This window comes from Theropithecus gelada, chromosome 10 (assembly GCF_003255815.1).
Source record: "Theropithecus gelada isolate Dixy chromosome 10, Tgel_1.0, whole genome shotgun sequence".
NCBI lineage: Eukaryota > Metazoa > Chordata > Mammalia > Primates > Cercopithecidae > Theropithecus > Theropithecus gelada.
Genome location: NC_037678.1, coordinates 6,885,213 through 6,904,375, shown reverse-complemented (window position 1 = coordinate 6,904,375; position 19,163 = coordinate 6,885,213). Strand labels below are relative to the sequence as shown.

The 19,163-nt window shown below is 38.0% G+C and overlaps 1 protein-coding gene across 4 annotated transcripts in view; it reads right to left on the bottom strand.

The window, feature by feature from the left end:
* EFCAB6 (EF-hand calcium binding domain 6) overlaps positions 1-19,163 on the bottom strand; it is a 313,426-nt gene that overhangs the window by 172,217 nt on the left and 122,046 nt on the right. The window lies entirely within an intron of this gene.

Genomic DNA, 19,163 nt, shown 5'->3' with positions numbered 1-19,163 from the left:
GAGTTACAAGATGTCTGTGGGAGCAACCTGATGTGAGCATGGGTTTCAGAAAGACCAGAGTACCTGCTCCTGCACTCCCTACTGATGTGACCTCAGACACGCCGCTCACTGTGCTGATTCTGTATTCCTCTCATCTGGAACATGAGAATAACACCACCTACTGGGAGGGTTGTGATAAGGATTAAAGCTAACAGGTCAAAAAGCCTTGGTTGTAGGCTGGAAAACCAGCAAGCGTCCCATCACATACACTGACCTGTGTCACATACACCTTCTGTGACTTACACACTAAACCATACCTATCCTTCCCTAACAGGATGGCAAAAAGTAGTGTGGGCAGAGTTCCTTAGATAATCAATATGAGATCTCAAAGTGGGCATGAAACAGACTGCCCTGTTCTGATTGCTAAAAATTAATGGCTGAGAGCAAACTGGTTAGACAAACAAATTCTTTATCTATATCTGGGGTATTAAAAAATCCAGATAATAGAGGATAAAAGAGTGAATTTTGGGAGAAAATCTTTTGGTGTACTTGAGTCCCAATCCCAGCACAAAAGAGAGAGTGAAGGATGCCTACTCCTCACCTGAAGCCTTGTCAAAAGAGCTGGTTCCACTCAGGGAGCTTGACTCCTGTCCCCTGCAATTGAGGTGGGATGTATCGGCGTCTCACTCCCAGCTAGAAACCTAGCAGGTGAGAGATGAGCTGGCTAGCCATTGGGAACAAAAAGTTTTGGCAGGCGGGGGCTGGTGGTTGGTTGGCTTGCTCTGTCAGAGTCATCAGGAAAGTAACTGCTGAGAGTTTCATGGGCATCAGACGTGGGCCACGTGAGGGAGAGTGGGCCACGTGAGGGAGAGCACGTGCATGCACAAACACAAAGTGGCTTCGTCCTTGCCCAAGAAAGCCACCTGGAGAAATGAACACGCCTTAATAGAGAAGGCTTGCTTTCTCTCTTCCCAGATTCCCAGAGGCTGAGAAGGAAATAGGCAATCAGTGGGGCTAGAGATGCATCTGCCTTCATCAAATGTGAAATCCAAAACCCATCAACCAGCGCTCATGATGGCAAACACCTTGAACACTTGATCAGCCCCGAGAACACAGCTTCAAGCTCACAGCAGTGCCAGTCAAATGAGAACTTTCAGCCTCCCCTTTTTTTTTTTTTTTTTTTTTTTTTTTTTTTTTTTTTTTTTGTGAGACGGAGTCTCGCTCTGTCGCCCAGGCTGGAGTGCAGTGGCCGGATCTCAGCTCACTGCAAGCTCCGCCTCCCGGGTTCCCGCCATTCTCCTGCCTCAGCCTCCCGAGTAGCTGGGACTACAGGCGCCCACAACCGCGCCCGGCTAATTTTTTTGTATTTTTAGTAGAGACGAGGTTTCACCGTGGTCTCGATCTCCTGACCTTGTGATCCGCCCGCCTCGGCCTCCCAAAGTGCTGGGATTACAGGCGTGAGCCACCGCGCCCGGCCTCAGCTTTTGCTCCTCTCCTTCCTCTGTGCATTTCAATTCCTAGAGCATGCAGAAACTTAGTTTACAAAATGAGAAAGAAGAGAAGTGCAAAGTGGGGAAAGGGTGAAGCTGCCATCATGCCGCCTTTACTCGTGCCTGTAACAGGCCCTAACAGGGAGGAAATGCAATTCATGTTTGAATCAAGCTTACATTTTTGACGGCTGTGTGAGATTGGCAGTTGCATGACTAAACTGAGGCTCTTCCTATGATGCAGGACAAACCTGGAAGCAAGATCTGCTCATGTTTTTATCTAGGGGCAAAATAACTAATCCAATTGAGTAAATTTAAAGGGGTAGTGGGAAACAAAATTAAGTAGCTGTAAGATGACAGTCCATGAGTCTGCCTAGTTCAACTTAGGTTACAGATCCACCCAGCCACATATCCACCCATTCATACATCCACATATATACCAAGCTTCACTTAAATTATTGCAATAATCTCCTAATGGGTCTTCTTGTGCCTACTCTTGACTTCCTCCAATATATTTCCATACTTCTACCAGCCTGACGTTTTAAAAATGCAAATCCAGCTGGGCGTGGTGGCTCATGCCTGTAATCCCAGCACTTCGGGAGGCTGAGGCGAGAGGATCACAAGGTCAGGAGATCGAGACCATCCTGGCTGTCATGGTGAAACCCTGTCTCTACTAAAAATACAAAAAATTAGCCGGGCGTGGTGGGGGGCACCTGTGGTCCCAGAAACTTGGGAAGCTGAGGTAGGAGAATGGTGTGAACCCAGAAGGTCGAGTTTGCAGTGAGCTGAGATCCCGCCACTGCACTCCAGAGCGAGACTCTATCTCAGAAAAATAATAATAATAAAATAAAAATAAATAAATAATAATAATGCAAATTCGGGCCGGGCGTGGTGGTTCACGCCTGTAATTTCAGCACTTTAGGAGGCCGAGGCGGGTGGATCATGAGGTCAGGAGATCGAGACCATTCTGGCTAACATGGTGAAACCCTGTCTCTACTAAAAATACAAAAAAAAATTAGCTGAACGTGGTGGTGGGCGCCTGTAGTCCCAGCTACTTGGGAGGCTGAGGCAGGAGAATGGCGTGAACCTGGGAGGCGGAGCTTGCAGTGAGCCGAGATCATGCCACTGCACTCCAGCCTGGGCGACAGAGGGAGACTCCTTCTAAAAAAAAAAAAAAATGCAAATCCGACCAGATTACTGTCTTGCTTAAAATCTTTCCATGACTTCCCACTGCTCTTAGGATAAAAATGACACTCCTGAAACGTACAAGCCTGCATGGTGTGGCCCTGCTCACCTCCTTAGCCTCGCCCCATGGCATGCTCCCCGGGCTCTCTTAGCACCAGCCACATTGGTCTCTCTGCTCTTCCAAAGAGCTGTACTCTTCCCTGTCCTCGGTCCCTTCTGCTTCTTGCTTCCTTTGCCAACTGCCATGTCGCCCATCATTACCTACTTCCCATACTTTCCTAGTTAATTCTACTCCTCTTTCAGGTCTCAATGCAGTCACTGTTTCCTCAAGGAAGCCTTCCCTGATTTCCACAGCCAGTGCTGTTTTCCCTATTAGACTCTCATTACACTATGTATCCTTCCATTATTGCACTTATTATTTAAATATTATTATTATTACAGCATCTAACACTTCTATAGCACTTTTGCTATGATTATGATTATGGCAGCTAATACTTGATAAATGGCTCTTTCTACTTCTGCTGCTAGCACTGTGGACATGATCATGAGAAAGAGAGATGGAGACTGATTAATTGATTTTGTTAGGCACACATGGCCACATGTAAACAAGTAGAACATGACTTTGGCTTCATGTACTACTATTCACATAAAAATTTCTTTTTTCATTTTTCTGACTCAAATTTGAGTCTTTCTTCACCAAAATTTGCCAATTACTTTGATATAGTTTGTCAATATTATATATGTTCATCTTAAATTTCAACAAATTGAAAATTAACTTTTTATAATGGAAACTCCAGCTGCTATGAAAAATAAAATCAGCCTCTATATATTATGTTCAGGAAATCGCCTTGCTCTTTGGGGAAAATATCAAAGGAGATCTTCACTTACTATTACATACCAAAATAAATGTAAAAGAGATTAAAAAGTTAAATGTAAAAACTATAACTACAAAAAAAGTAGAAAAAAATCTAGGCATGTGCTAATCTGATACTTTAATAAGAATGAATTTTTAAGCAAAACTTAAAAAATCTCAAACTTACCTATTTAATTACATCAAGATATAAGATTTTTGTATACCATAAACACAAAACAAAATTTAAAAGCTGAACAACAGATTAACAAAATTATAAATATATACAATAAATTGTTAAAATTCTTAAAGCATAAAGTGCTTATACAAATTAATAAGAAAATACTAAAACTTGACTTCTTCCAATAATGGTACAATAAGATCCTACTGGCCCAACCCTCCTCCAGATAATCACAATAAAATCTGGACATAATTATCAAAAGCAGCTATTTGAAAGTACTGTGATCAGAGCAGGAAAAGTCTTGTGGGGAATCCATGCTAAGAGAAGAACTGTGGGGGTGTGGTATTTTCAATGCTTTTAGCCTCAGATGAGGCACCGCAGCATGATGAGTGGCCGGAACATCAGTTAAAAAAATAAATACATAAGTAGCCTTTATGGCCTGGAAAACGAGAAGACTAATCCCAGCCACAAGAGAGAAAGAAGAAATCCTGGAAGAGAAACAGCCAGAGAGGGATCCCCAAATTCTATCTAACTCACCATAATTCTTACTGGCTGCTGAACCTCACCTGCTCAGAATATATACTCAAAATAGCTTAGCTAAACACAAAAGATCTGAACTGAGATCAGAGCTGCCACCCAAGAAACAGAGTATGCAGTTTGAGTCCAACAAGATAATTGACTACTAAAATAACGGAAGGAACATTCATTAGAAAAAAATAACTGAACAAGAGTCTCCACAATTTAGCATTCCAAATGTCCAGGATACACTACAAAAAATATAGCACACAAGAACAACCAGAAAAAATGGAACTCATACTAAGGAGAAGTGAAAATCAACTGAGACAACCCAAATATAGGCATTAACATGCAGGATTTAAAAAGCAATGATTATAACTATCTTCAGTAAAATAAATAAAAGTATGCCCACAATAAAGGACAGGACATCTCAGCAGAGAAATAGATACAATAAAAATAACTAAATGGAAATTCTAGAAAAGAAAAATATACTATCTGAAATAAAAAATTTACTGAATAGACTTAGCAAAAGAATAGAGAATATAGAAAAGAGTGAGTGAACTTAAATACAGATCAACTAAACCCAACCAGTATGAAGAATACAGAATACACATATATTTATCAAATGAACAGACTTAAAAACATGTTATGTAATACTCGATGGTCTGACATACATGTACATGGAATCACAGAAGGAGAGGAAAAAGAATGGGACAGAAAAAAATATTTGAAGAAATAAAGGCCAAAATTTCCCCAAGTTTGATTAAAGATACACATTTACAGATTTAAGATACACAACAAACATCAAGCATGATATACATGAAAAAGGCCATGTCTAGGTACAACATAGCTACAAAGCTGAAAGTCAAATTCAAAGGGTAAGTCTCGAATGCAACAAGAGAAAAGTGACTCATTAGATACAGGAAGATGCCAATTTAACAGATGACATTTCTTTCAAAACAACAGAAGTGGAAAGATGTGGAAAAATGTCATAAAGTGCGAAAAGAAAGCAAAAACTTACTCGAAGAGTTTTCATCAAAGAGAACTTCCTTTAAAAATGAAGGAGAAATAAAGATATTTCTAAAGAAGATAAAACTAAGGGAATCCATCATTAGCACACCTATGTACCTCAATAAAGTAAGTTCTTCAGGCTGAAGGAAGACGCTAGCAGATGAAGACCTTGACTCCTCAGAAAGGAATGAAAACAGTGTCAGAAATGGTAAATTTCTGAAAAAAAATACAAAAGTCTTTCTTCTTCCTAATCTCTTTATAGATACTTAAAGGAAAAAATAATAACACCATCTTAAGAGATATGTAACACAGGTCAGTATCTAGTATTCATAGTAGTCCCACCTCATCCACAGTTCTGCCTTCCATGGTTTTTAGCTACCCATAGTCAACCAAGGTCCAAAAATATTAAATGGAAAGTTCCAGAAATAAACAATTCATAAGTTTTAAATTGTACGTCATTCTGAGTAGTGTGATGAAATCCCAGGGTTCTGCTCCATTCTGCCTGGGATGTGAATCATTCCTTTGTTTAGTGTGTCCACACTGTGTACGCCACACACCTGTTAGTCATTCAGTAACCGTCTGGGTTGTCAGGTTAACTGTTGTAATACTGCAGTGCTTGTGTTCAGGCAACCCTTGTTTACTTAATAATGACTCCAAAGCAAAGAGTAATGATGCTGGCAATTTGTACATGCCAAAGAAGCTGTAAAGTGCTTCCTTTAAGGGTAAAAGTGAAAGTTCTTGGCCTACTAAGAAAGAAAAAATGTTGTATGCTGAGGTTGTATTCAACAGTAAGAATGAATCTTCCTTCCATAAGATTATGAAGGAGAAATAAGAAATTCATGCTAATTTAGAGGTCACACCTCAAACCGCAAAAGTTATGACACAGTATGTGGTAAGTGTTTAGTTAAAAAAAGGCATTAAGGCCGGGTGTGGTGGCTCACGCCTATAATCCCAACACTTTGGGAGGCTGAGGCCGGCGGAACACGAGGTCAGGAGATCGAAACCATCCTGGCTAACACGGTGAAACCCCGTCTCTACTAAAAAAATACAAAAAAAATTAGCCAGGCGTGGTGGCAGGTGCCTGTAGTCCCAGCTACGCGGGAGGCTGAGGCAGGAGAATGGTGTGAGCCCGGGAGACGGAGCTTGCAGTGAGCCGAGATTGCGCCACTGCACTCCAGCCTGGGAGACAGAGTGAGACTCCATCTCAAAAAAAAAAAAAAAAAAAAAAAAAAAAAAGGGCATTAAATTTGTGCGTGGAAGACAATCGGGTTTGGTACTATCTGTGGCTTCAGTCATTCACTGGGATCTTGGAATATATTCCCCATGGATAAGGGGGAACTGCTTTATAAAGGACATGGAGGGCAGGATATAGGCCTATATGCTTGCATAGGTTCTTCATTTTATGTGAAGTGGTACAATATTTACTGCATGTAGACTGGGAACAATTAAGGGTGTATATTACAATTCCCAGAGTGACCATTAAAATTATGCAAAGGGCCGGGCGCGGTGGCTCAAGCCTGTAATCCCAGCACTTTGGGAGGCCGAGACGGGCGGATCACGAGGTCAGGAAATCGAGACCATCCTGGCTAACACGGTGAAACCCCGTCTCTACTAAAAAGTACAAAAAAAAAAACTAGCCGGGCGAGGTGGCAGGCGCCTGTAGTCCCAGCTACTCGGGAGGCTGAGGCAGGAGAATGGCGTAAACCCAGGAGGCGGAGCTTGCAGTGAGCTGAGATCGCGCCACTGCACTCCAGCCTGGGCGACAGAGCAAGACTCCGTCTCAAGAAAAAAAAAAAAAAAAAAAAAAAAAAAAAATTATGCAAAGAAGTATAGCTAAAAAGACTATAAGAAAATTAAAAAGGAATTCTAAAAAATATTCAAATAATCTAAAAAGAAGGCAAGAGAAAATGAACAAATAATCAAACAGAAACAAAACAAAACAAAAATAGGGGGCAAGGGGATAAAAGGGAGACTCAAACCCAAACATATCAATAATTAACTACTAAAGGAGTAAATATTTTATTAAAAGGTAGAGATTATCAGAATAGATTTCTTTATAAAACAAGATCTAAATTTATGCAGTCACAAGAGAGAAACATTGAATGTAAAGACCCAGATAGGTTGAAAGTAAAAGGACGCTACCTGGAGCCATGTGATCAAGGTCAGCATCAACAGTGACAAGTTATATTGACTCTATGTACCTTCAATATGCTGTGATGAGAATGCCACTTTACTTCAGTGGTTTTTTTCCCTAGAACACACTACTGCAGTCTAATCAGCCAAATCCCAACTGAGGAACATTCTTTAAAATATTTAACCAGTAATCCTCAAAACTTATAAGGTCATCAAAAAACAAAGAAATCTTAAGTAACTGTCATACTCAAGAGGACACTAAGGACACATGATGATTACTAAGTGCTATGGGGCATCCTAGATGATATCCTGGAATAGAAAATAAAAATCAGGGGAAAACTGAGGAAGTATAAATCAATTATAGATGTTAATAATAATGTATCAATATTAGTTCATTAATTTTGAAAAAGGTACCATACTAATGAAAGATAAATAATAGGAAAACTGGGGTGGAGTATACTGAAATTCTCTGTACTGTCTTTACAATAGTTCTTTAAATGTAAAACTGTCCTAAAATAAAAAAGTTATTTTAAAAAAGGATAATGAAGGAATATTATAAATAGCATTATGCCAATACATTTGACAATTAAGATGAAACAGATAACTCAAATACTGGATCAACACACAGGATTTTAAAAGCAATGATTATAACTATCCTCAATGAAATGAATAAAAATATGCCCACAATAAACCAAAAGAAAGGAAATCTCAGTAGAGAAACTGGACATAATAAAAACAACTAAATGGAAATTCTAGAAGACAAAAATATACTATCTGAAATAAAAAATTTACTGAATAGGCTTAACAAAAGAATGGAGAGGACAGAGAAAAGAGTGAGTGAATTAAATATAGATCAACTGAACCCAACCAATATGAATTTAAGAATATAGAATATACATATATTTATAAAATGAATAGACATGAAAACATGTTATTTAATACTAGATGGTCTGATATATATGTACTTGGAGTCACAGAAAGAGAGGAGAGAAAGAATGGGAAAAACTTTTGTCAAAAAACACAAATTACCGAAATGAACCAAGAAGAAAGAGAAAACTCAAATAATTCTATATTAACTCTCTCAATTTATGATTTAAAATATTCCCCAAAACTAACTCCAGGCATAAATGGCTTCTCAGGTGAATTCTATCAAACATTTAAAGAATATAAATAATACCAGGCACAAAGCAGAGTTCGGGAAGGAAACATTTCCCAGCACATGTCAGTGTTACTCTGATCCCAAACTCAGACAAAGATTTTATAAGAAAAGGCAATGTTAGACAAACATCACTCATTTAAAAAGATGAAAAAAATTCTTAATTTAACAAATAGACTCAAGTAATATATGAAAAGGATAATAATATGTTATCACTAAGTGAGGTTTACTCCCAGGATGCAAGGTTGGCTTAACATTTGAAAATCAAGCAATGTAATTCACCATGTTAATAGAATAATGGAGAAAAACTACATGCTCGTTAGAACAGACACAGAAAAACCACTTGACAGAATTCAACATACTTGATTAACACTTTCAGCAAACAAGTAATAGAAAATTCCTTAAAATAATAAAGGACATCAACAACAGCAACAACAAAAAAAACCCATGGCTAATATCACACTCAATGGTATAAAATGGAATGCTTTCTACCTAAGATCAGGAATAAAGCAGGAACGTCTAATATCACCATTTCCATTCAACATTATACTTAACACTCTAGCCAATCCTGGCCAGTAAAACTGCCTAGATAGTAAAATTGTCATAGCCAGTAAAATAAGGCTAGAAAACCAAATAAGAGGCATACAGATGGGGAAGAAAGATGCAAGCTTGCTTTTATTTTTAGATGACTGACTGTATTTAGAAAATACTATGAAATCTACAATAAGAGGACCAGAACTAATTAACCAGTGAGTTTAATAAAGTCATGATATTCAAAGTCAATATACAAACATCAATTGTATTTCTGATTAATAGCCATAAATAGTTGGAAAGTGAAATTTTTTAAAAATTCCATGAACAGTTGCATCAAAAAATAAAAACACTTAAGAATACATTTTAGATATTATATGCAAGATCTGAACATCATAAACAATAAACCTTTGACTAGGAAAATTAAAGACAACTAAATAAGTGGAAAGATGTAGCATGTTTATGGAGTGGAAAACTTAATATTGTTAAAGTGTTAAATGGCAATACTTTTTAATGTATTTATAATCTAAATCCTGGAAGGCTTTCAAAAAAACATACTGACAAACTGATTTTAACATGACTACATAGAAAGGCAAAGAACCTAGAATAGTCAAATGATTTTGAAATAGAAAAACAAGTTTGGAGGACTTACATAATCTAATTTCAAGACTTAACTCTTTAGCTACAGTAATCAAGAAAGCGTAGTACTAATGCAAGAATAGACCTACAGAGACTAAGGAATCCAGAAATATACTCACACTTATATGGTTAGTTAATTTTCAACAATAGTGCAAAGTAATTCCCTGGAGAAAGGGATGCCTTTTCAACAAATGGTGCTGGAACAATTGGGTATCTGTATGGAAACAGAATTAACCTTGACCTTTACCTCACACCATATACAAAAACTAGAAATGAACCCAAATGCAAAAGCTAAAATTACTAAACTTCTAGTGGTAAACATAGGATTAAATCTTTGTGATATTAGGTTAGGCAAGATTTCTGGGAATAGACACCATCAAAATATTACCCATAAAATTTTGTAAATGGACTTTCTCAAAATTAAAAGGGTTTATATTTCAAAAGAAAGAGTTAAGAAAATGAGAAAGCAAGCCACACTGAGGGAAAATATTTGAAAACATATATCTAATAAAATGCCTATACCCCGTGTATATAAAGAACTCTTACAAATCGGCAATAGGAAAATAACCCGATAAAAATGGACAAATGATTTGTACCATTACTTAACAAAAGAAGATATATTAATGGCAATAATCACATAAAAAGAGGATCAATATCATTAGTCATCAGGAAAATGCAAGTTTAAAACAGACTGAGAAACCTCTACACACCTCTAGAATGGCTAAAATAAAAGACTGGCAATAGCAAGTGTTGGTGAGAATGTGCCACATCTGGAATTGTTACACATTGCTGGTGGAATTGCAAGACCGTAGTCACTTCAAAAAACAGTGACATAGTATCATAAATTTAAACATACACTTACCATGCAATCCAGCAATTTTACTACTAGACATGTACTCACAAGAAATGAAAACACATCCACACAAAGACTTGTATATGAATGGTCATAGCAGTATCTTCTATAATGACCCCAAACTGAAAATAACCCATGCATGTGTCTATCAACTGGTGAGTGTATAAACAAATTGTGGTATATCAATACTAAGGAATACGACTCAGCAATAAAAATTAATGGGATGTTGAGATATGCAAAAACATGGATCAATCTTTAAAACATGTTAAGTCAAAGTGGTCAAACACAAAAGACTACCACTGTATGACTCCATTTATGAGAACTCTTAGAAAAGGTAAAACTATAGTGACAGTGACAGAGAGCAAGTCAATGGTTGCTGGAGGTGGGGGTCACAGGAAGGGATTAATTACACAGGGCAAATGTAAAATTTTAGGGCTATGAAGTGTTCTAAATCTTGACTGCAGTAGTGGTTACATAAACAATTGCAAAAGCCCATTAATCTATATGCTTAAGAATGAATTTATAATTTATACCTCCATAAAGCTAGGACCAAAATTTTTAGACATAGAAAATGGACAAATGACATAAACAATTGTTTACAGAGGAAGTACAGAAAACTTTCAAACGCAAAAAATATGCAACCTCAATATAAATCAAGGACATGTAAATCAAAACACAATGAGAAGCTGTGCTTTTGCCTACCAAATCAGCCAGGGTGTTTAAATGGCAGTGTTCAGTGCTGGCAAGAAGCATCCCTGTGAACTTCCGGCGTAAGAATAAATTAACACCTTTCTGAGTGTTAATTTAGCATTATGTAATGTAAACCTTAAAAATGTTCAAACACTTTGACTCGAGGGTTAATAAAACATCATGGAGCCATTAAAAATTAATTTCAAAGGTTTCTTTAATGACATGAAAAATACTCCTGATATAATATTCTATGAGAAAACAGAATGTAATTTATACCTCATATGGTCTCAACTATGTTAAGTATGTACATGAGTGTATGTACATACATGCACAAAAGAAATTCTGGAAGGAAATATATCACAATATTAATAGTAGCTATCTCTGACTATTATAATTATGGTAGCTCATTTTTTTCCTTTATAGTTTCCTTTATTGTCCAGTTTCCATGGCTTTTATAATCAGCATGAATAAACACAATTTTCAAAAATAAAAAATCAGCAGGTAATTTTGCTAAAAATCACATGAATAACCATCCTTAACCAAAGTCACAAAGATAACAGCTGATTATTTTGCTCCTAAAAGTGTCCCAGGGGCTCCTTTTATTGTCTCAGGCAGCAAGCAGCTATCCCTCTGGATTCTGACATTGGGAACCAAGTATCATTCCCAGTCAATCTTTCCTATCCTATGAATCCAAGTAGAGACATCGCAGCATATGACTTCATATACGGAGAGGGCAGAAGAAACATACAGACTTGTCACACTGTTCCCAAAGAGCCTCTAATCCATTCGACAGACGGATAGTGTCAGAAGAGGTAGCAAAGGGTGACAGAGGCAGAGAGACTGATCACATTGGTCACAGGGACCCATGGGAATTCATGATCTTTTGCCCAGGTTATAGACCCAGAGCCCCTTAACTGAGGGGGAGTTTGGATACCTTTGAAGAACACCCTGCAGTATAGCCATAGGTACATGCTGAGTCAGCTTCCCCAGAAAACTGCTGCTTGTTCATGGGCTTTCATGGTGGCAGAAATGGAGACAGTGTGTTGGTTTGAAAACATGAACTTCCTGTCACTAAAGCTGAGCTGGCACTGCTCTGCCAAGTGTCCAACCTGTCAATAGCAGAGGCCAACACTGAGCCCTCAGCCCAGTCCCTTTCTCTGGGTGGACTTTGCAGACAGCTGGTAAAGATTACACTGGATCCCTGCCATCACGGAGGGGGCAAGAGTAAAATCCAAGATTTGTGGGGATTTGTGTACATACACATCCCAGACTCAAATCGGGCTTCCTTGTTCGAAATGCTTCTGCCCATTACTGTCATTTGTGAAGCCTCAGGATGCTGTATCCATCACCAAGATATCCCATGCAATACAGCCTTTACCCAAGGAGCTAATTGGTTGGGTGAAGAAGGTATGGCAATGGTCTAAGACCCACAAAATTCAATTGTCTTACCACATACCCCATATCACCCAGCATAGGTGACATCATAGAATGGTTGAATACTTTGCTGATGACTCAATTACAGAACTGGCTAAGAGGAAATGTCCTGTGAAGTTAGGGTGCTGTGCTTCAGGATGCATTATATGCCTTCACCCAGCTGTGGCTGCTCAATAAAGAGAACCCCAAGGACTGAGTTCCCCAAGGAAAGGTGGGTAACTCACCAGGTGAACAATGCTGCCCAGCAAAGATGCTGACAGAGAAAGGGAGACATAGAATGGGAAGTGGAGGAAGGGCATTACAATTATCAACCTAGATCTCATGACCACCTACAATTATGTGAGTTTTAGCAGCTCAATTGAATGTGGCTTCTGTTTTCCTATTCCCTCCACTGCCGTATACAAAAAGCACTGGTTAAAAGAACATTTTAGATTCTGGGTGGAGGCATAACAGGATTGACTCTCCCTGGAATAACAGGGCAGCTGGCAGGGCTTTGAGTAGCTCCTCTTTGGAGAATACAAGGTTTTCATTCCTAAAAGGATGCTGAGGCTAGGAGGGCTTGACTGCACTGGATATTCTTTATCTGTTCATCTGGATCCACTTTCTGCTGTTATCTACTCTGCACGACACATGGGTGGGTTGCTTTAACTGAACTCTCGGCTTTCGGTTGGTTTTGGCCAGTGTGAGGCACCAGCAGGAGGTTGGAAGGTGAGAGGAGAAAGAAGGTGAACTACTTATTCCCCCAGTTCCTGCCCTGCTGGGCAGCAGCTTGGCAATGGTCATGTTCTTCTCCCTAAGACCTCATCTCCTGAGGGCAACCCTGTCCTCATTCATTTCAGTAACTGCTCCCTCTCTTGCCCCTTCAGGCCTGGGAGGGATCCTGGCTTCCCCCGGTTTGTATCCCTGAGATGCTTCCTCAACTACTGACCTTACTTGAACCTGTCTTCGCTTGGGTAAAAGATCCTTTAATAAACTCACATCAGTCACTCTTTATAGTGTGCCATCTGTCTGCTGCCTGGACTCTGACCAATGTAATGTCCAAATTAAGAAGACCATGATAAGGATACAGAATGATTCCATCACCCCCAAGACTTCCCCATGTTTCTCCTTTGGAGTCACACCCTTGCCTAACCCACAGCCCTGTTAACCACTGATATTTTCTCCTTTTCCAAAATATCATATAAATAGAAGAGATCCTAAACATGTGGGTTACCAAGGTTTCAGTAATAACTGAAAATATATCCCAGAGTTTTGCTTCTACACTTCATATAATTTAGCCTAAATGGCTTATTTTTTCTGTTTGCATGGTTTCCGCCATGCTACTATTGTTACCAGCGTGAATGGGAATATTCTTAACAGGAGAATGTGAGTGAAGACCTGCTCACATGATGGAAGGATGATGTGTGGTCTCCGGTGAATATGTAAGTTACAAGTTATAGCATTCATTTATTTCATCATCTCAACTCTTCCTTAAACCTCATCATATTTAAACACAGGTTTTATTTTTGACAGATCTATTTTATATGAAAAACTAGGCAACATTGAAAAGCACAGCATGTTAGTCAAAGGGTCAAGTTAGCAGTTCAATTAACGTCTACCCTTTTATTAAGAAAACACTACACACATGATCATATACACACAGAGAAAACAGCTTTTAAAGTCTAAAATATTATTTCGATCTAGATTTTTATGTCTCATTACCAAGCTGTTCGGGTTTAAAATTTAAGCCCTAGATATTGTATATTTTAAAAATATCAAGCTCAAAAAGATATCTGTTTTTTGTACAATCCATTCTTAAATTGGACGGTAAGAATAGGCACTCTCAAATCACTTTGTTAGGCATGAGATTTTAGATTTTATTTTACTTCCTTCTTTACTCTTTCTTGTATTATTTGCCTTTAGAAAAAAAAAAAACCTATGGCATATATTTAAATTGTACTTCTTAAGTTAAAATGCAGTAAGCCTGACTTTTTCTCTTGGTGTACAGTTGTATGAGTTTAACACATGCGTAGATTCATGCAGATTCCTACACTCAGGAGACAGAACAACAGAACAGTCCCCTAGTGCTGCACCTGTGGAGACTCACCTTCCCTCACCTCCAACCCTAGCAAATCACTGGCTTTTTCTCCATCCTTATTGTTTTGCCTTTTCCAGAATATCTTGCAAATAGAATCCTACTGTAGCCACCTTGAGACTGGTTTCTTTCACTTAGCACAATGTCTTTGATGAGATTCATCCATGTTGTGCATATCAACATGGCTTATTCCTTTTTATTGATGAGAAATATTTCATTGCATAGCTTTACCAGTTTGTTTATTAATTCATCTGCTGAATTACGTTTGAGTTTTTTCCAGTTTCAAGTGATCATGAATAGAGCTACTATAAATATTTGTGCACGGGTTTTTAAATGAACTCTTAAATATTTTTAAAATACAAAACATATGAAATTTAATATAAGATAAATAAAACAGTCTATTTCAATAAAAGATAGCCTCATCCTGGTAAATCAACAAAATATGAAACCTAAATCTGGAAGATGGATGAATGTTTTTTGTGATCCTCTGAGTGCAAAGATAGATTTGCTGTCTTCTGGTAATACCAGGTGTTCTGACTCCACCACTTTGTCCCTGGGGCTTGAGAGGGTAGCAAAAGAAAGAGAAACACAGTGCTACCCAGTGGGCCAGGGCAACCCCCAGTACCACTCACTGCACAGCACTATTCCCCTCCTCTAATTCATTGTTCTTAGTCCAATATTTCATGGCAGAATTCAGCAGATTCTGCTTTCTTAGGAGATGACATTATTAGTCATAAGTTCTCAACAATCACCATCTAGACTCAAGAAATAGGTTAAAAACAAATAACTCTGAACGTATGAGGAACTCAATGTTCTCTGTAAAAACATAAAAGAAAATAAAAAGGCAATTGGATGGACCATTGTAGACAGGTCATTGTATAGAAATGCCCATGTAAAACAGAAATTTAGATCGATGAAACAGAATAAAAAAATACAAATTGGACCAAATTATTTATAAGAATTTAATATATGGCAAAACAGACACTAAAAACAATGGGGGAAATAACATATTATTTAATAAATGATGGTGGGAAAATAGATTATCTATTTGGAAAAAAATTTTTTTTTAATTTGGACACCTGCCTCATATTAGGATAAAGTATTTTGTTTTGTTTTAAACAATAAGAAAAACAAGGAGAGTCACAGATTTGTTATCAAGCCTGGGTAAGAATGATGAATTTACAGATCTTAAGCAATAAAAGACATTCAGAAGAAGATGCATGTATTTGATTATGTTAAAATGTAAACTTCAAAACAGTGAGGTATCATATAATGAAAGGGAAATAACAGGCTAAGAAAAGTAGCTGCAGTACTTATGACAGAAAAGGGTTACCTTTTAATAATTATCTAATTATTTTAAAATACTAAACAAAAAGGTGACAAAATTAACTTAACCAAGGGGGGGGGGTCCCACTAATCAATTAGGACGTGAAGAGAAGAGGAGACCCAGTCAGTGCCCAGGTACATGGGAAGGTCCAGCCTCAGACACTACGAGAAATAGAAATTAAAACAATCACAAGGCACTACTTTACACCTCATGAGTTATCAATATTTTAAAACAATGTTAATATTCAATGCTGGGAAGAATATGAAAGTAGAACATTCACATAATGTTGATGGCAATGTGAATCACTACTCTTTTGAGAGAACAATTTGGCAGTCCTTATAAAATATAATAAAAGGGAGAGGTGAAGTCAGCAAGATGACAGAATTGTCGGTCTCAGGCTACACTACTCCCTCACAGAAAGTTCAGCTAGCAACCCTTCACAGACAGGAACACCTTGGTGGAAACACCCCAAATTGGAAATAGGCCTGAATCACTTGTGTGGTTCACAGAAAAAAAAGCACATAAAAAAGGTAGAAGAAATGGTCTTGTTTTAACCGCATTCCCCTAAGTCGATAAAGTACCACACAGAAAGTGTTTCCCAGGAAGAGCAGTTTCTACAGAGGGAAAAGGCAGCTGGAGGTGGACGCACAGTTTTCTGGCATTCCAAGATGCTTCCCAGGAAGCCCATTCCCATCTCACCTCAAAGGCAACACAGGGAAATGGCATGGCTAGACCATCTGGAGTCAGGTAGAAACAAAGCAAGGAGACAAAGTGGGAGCTCTGTGTATCTGCCAACAGTGGTGCCCAATCAGAGGTACCATCTAACTGCATATCACACCTGAAAAGCTGAGCTGATAACTCCCAGAAGTAAAAAGAAGTTCTACTTGGCTTGAATCCATAGATGGCCAGCCTCCAAAACCAGCCTTAGACCCTACCCTGGGGCTTTTAGACCCTATCCAGGCAGGAAAATTACTACCACGTTGAATTTCAGCAAAGAGCAGAGGCTAGATATGCCATACCCAGTACTTTAAACAATATTCAGCCCAGCCTCAAAGCCCACCCCAAGGACCCACATAGGCAGGAAGGCAAACGTAAACTGTGCATTTCTATTAGAGTAAAGTGTCAGCTCCCATCCATCCCTACCAGCAATTTCATCTAACCCTGGGACCCTTCCTGCAACCCTGTCCAACTGTTGAACTGAAATAGCAGTACTACGTGGCCAGGAAATCTACCCTGTGGCCCAGCCCAATCTGAGGCAATTGTAATGTCCATCCAGCAGCTCAGCCTGATTACTGAGCCCAGCTTGGCTGCCCCACCTGAACTTAGAGCCAACACAGTAGCCCAGCCATCTAGAACACCCAAAAGCAAGCTCTGTCTGCCCATGGTCATTACCAGCTGTCCTATACAGAATCACAAGCTAGACTGAATAATGAATGTCTATCTCTGCCAAAGAACACCTGTAAAAGCCAAAAAAGGTGGTTGTCTCTTTGAATGCATGGATACCAACACAATGACAGAAGATAACAGACTCAAAAAATCTTGACACTTCCAAAATAAACTAACAAAGCTCAAACAATGCACCCTAAAGAAAGAATGATGTATTAAATGATAGACAAGGAATTCAGAATAATCCTCTTAAAGTTCAGTGAGCTACAAGAATACAAAGACTAAAGAATAAAATAAAACTTGGAAAGCAATACATGAACAAAATTAAAGGTTTGACAAAGAAATAGAAACAATTTTTAAAACCTAAATAGAAATCCTAGAGATGAAGAATACAATAACTGAACTGAAAAAAAATGCAACCAAAAGCTTCAACAGCATGCTCATTTGGGCTGAAGAAGGAATCAATGAGCTTGAAGATAACATTTGAAATTATCCAATCAGAGGAACAAAAGGAAAAAAAGAATAAAAATGGATGAAAAAAACCTATGGGAATTATGGGACACCATCAAAGGACCTAATATATACATAATAGAAATTCAAGAAGCAGAAGAAAAAAAGCCTAGAAAGCATATTTAAAGAAATAATGACTGAAAACTTTCCTAATTTGGGAATAGATACCAGTATTCCCAAGTTACAGGAAGCACAGAGGTCTCTAATGAAATTCAACCCAAAGAGGAGGTCGCCAAGACAACATAATAATCAAACTATCAAAAATCAAATACAAAGAAAAAACCCTGAGAGTAGCAAGAGATTAAAAAATATATCACATACAAAGAGGTACCAACATGACTATCAGCAGATTTCTCCACAGAAACAGGAGAGAGTGGGATAATACATTCAGATGGTTAATGGGGAAAAAAACCCTGACAATCAAGAATACTTCACCCAGAAAAGCTGTTTTTCAGAAATGATTGAGAAATAAAACTTTCCCAGACATACAACAGCTAAGGGAATTCATCACTACTAGCCTGCCTCACAGGAATTGCTAAAGAGAGTTCTTTAAGTTGAAACAAAAGGCTGCTAATTATTAACATAAAAGTTATAAAAACACAAAACTCAGTGGTATAAATATTACACAGTCATGTTTAGAATACTCTAGGACTGAAACGGTGATGTGTAAAGTGACTGTATCTTTAGTACGAATTTTAAAAGGAATTTAAAAGACAGAACTACTAATAACAACTATAATTAGAATAAATTGTCCAGAAATACATAGGATTATGTAAATTTTGAAATCAAAAACATAAAATGAGGGGGATAAAAGTGTAGATGTGCTGTATGCAATCAAAGTTAGGTTGTTATCATTATGAAATGGACTATGCAAGTATAAAATTTCTATGCAAGCCTCATGGTAACAACAAAACAAAAATCTATAGTAGACGCACAAAACAAAAATAGAAAGCATACCATTACAGAAAACCATTAAACCACAAAAGAACATACCAAGAGAGGAAGAAAGAAATAAAGTACCTACAAAACAACCAGAAAACAGTTAACAAAATGGTAGTAGTAAGTTCTTCCCTATCCATAATTACTATGGATGTAAATGGATTACATTCTCCAATAAAAAGACATAGAGTGACCAACTCTATGCTGCCCACAGGAGACTTGCCTCACTTTTAAGGACATACATAGACTAAAAGTAAAGGGACGGAAAAAGATATTCCATGC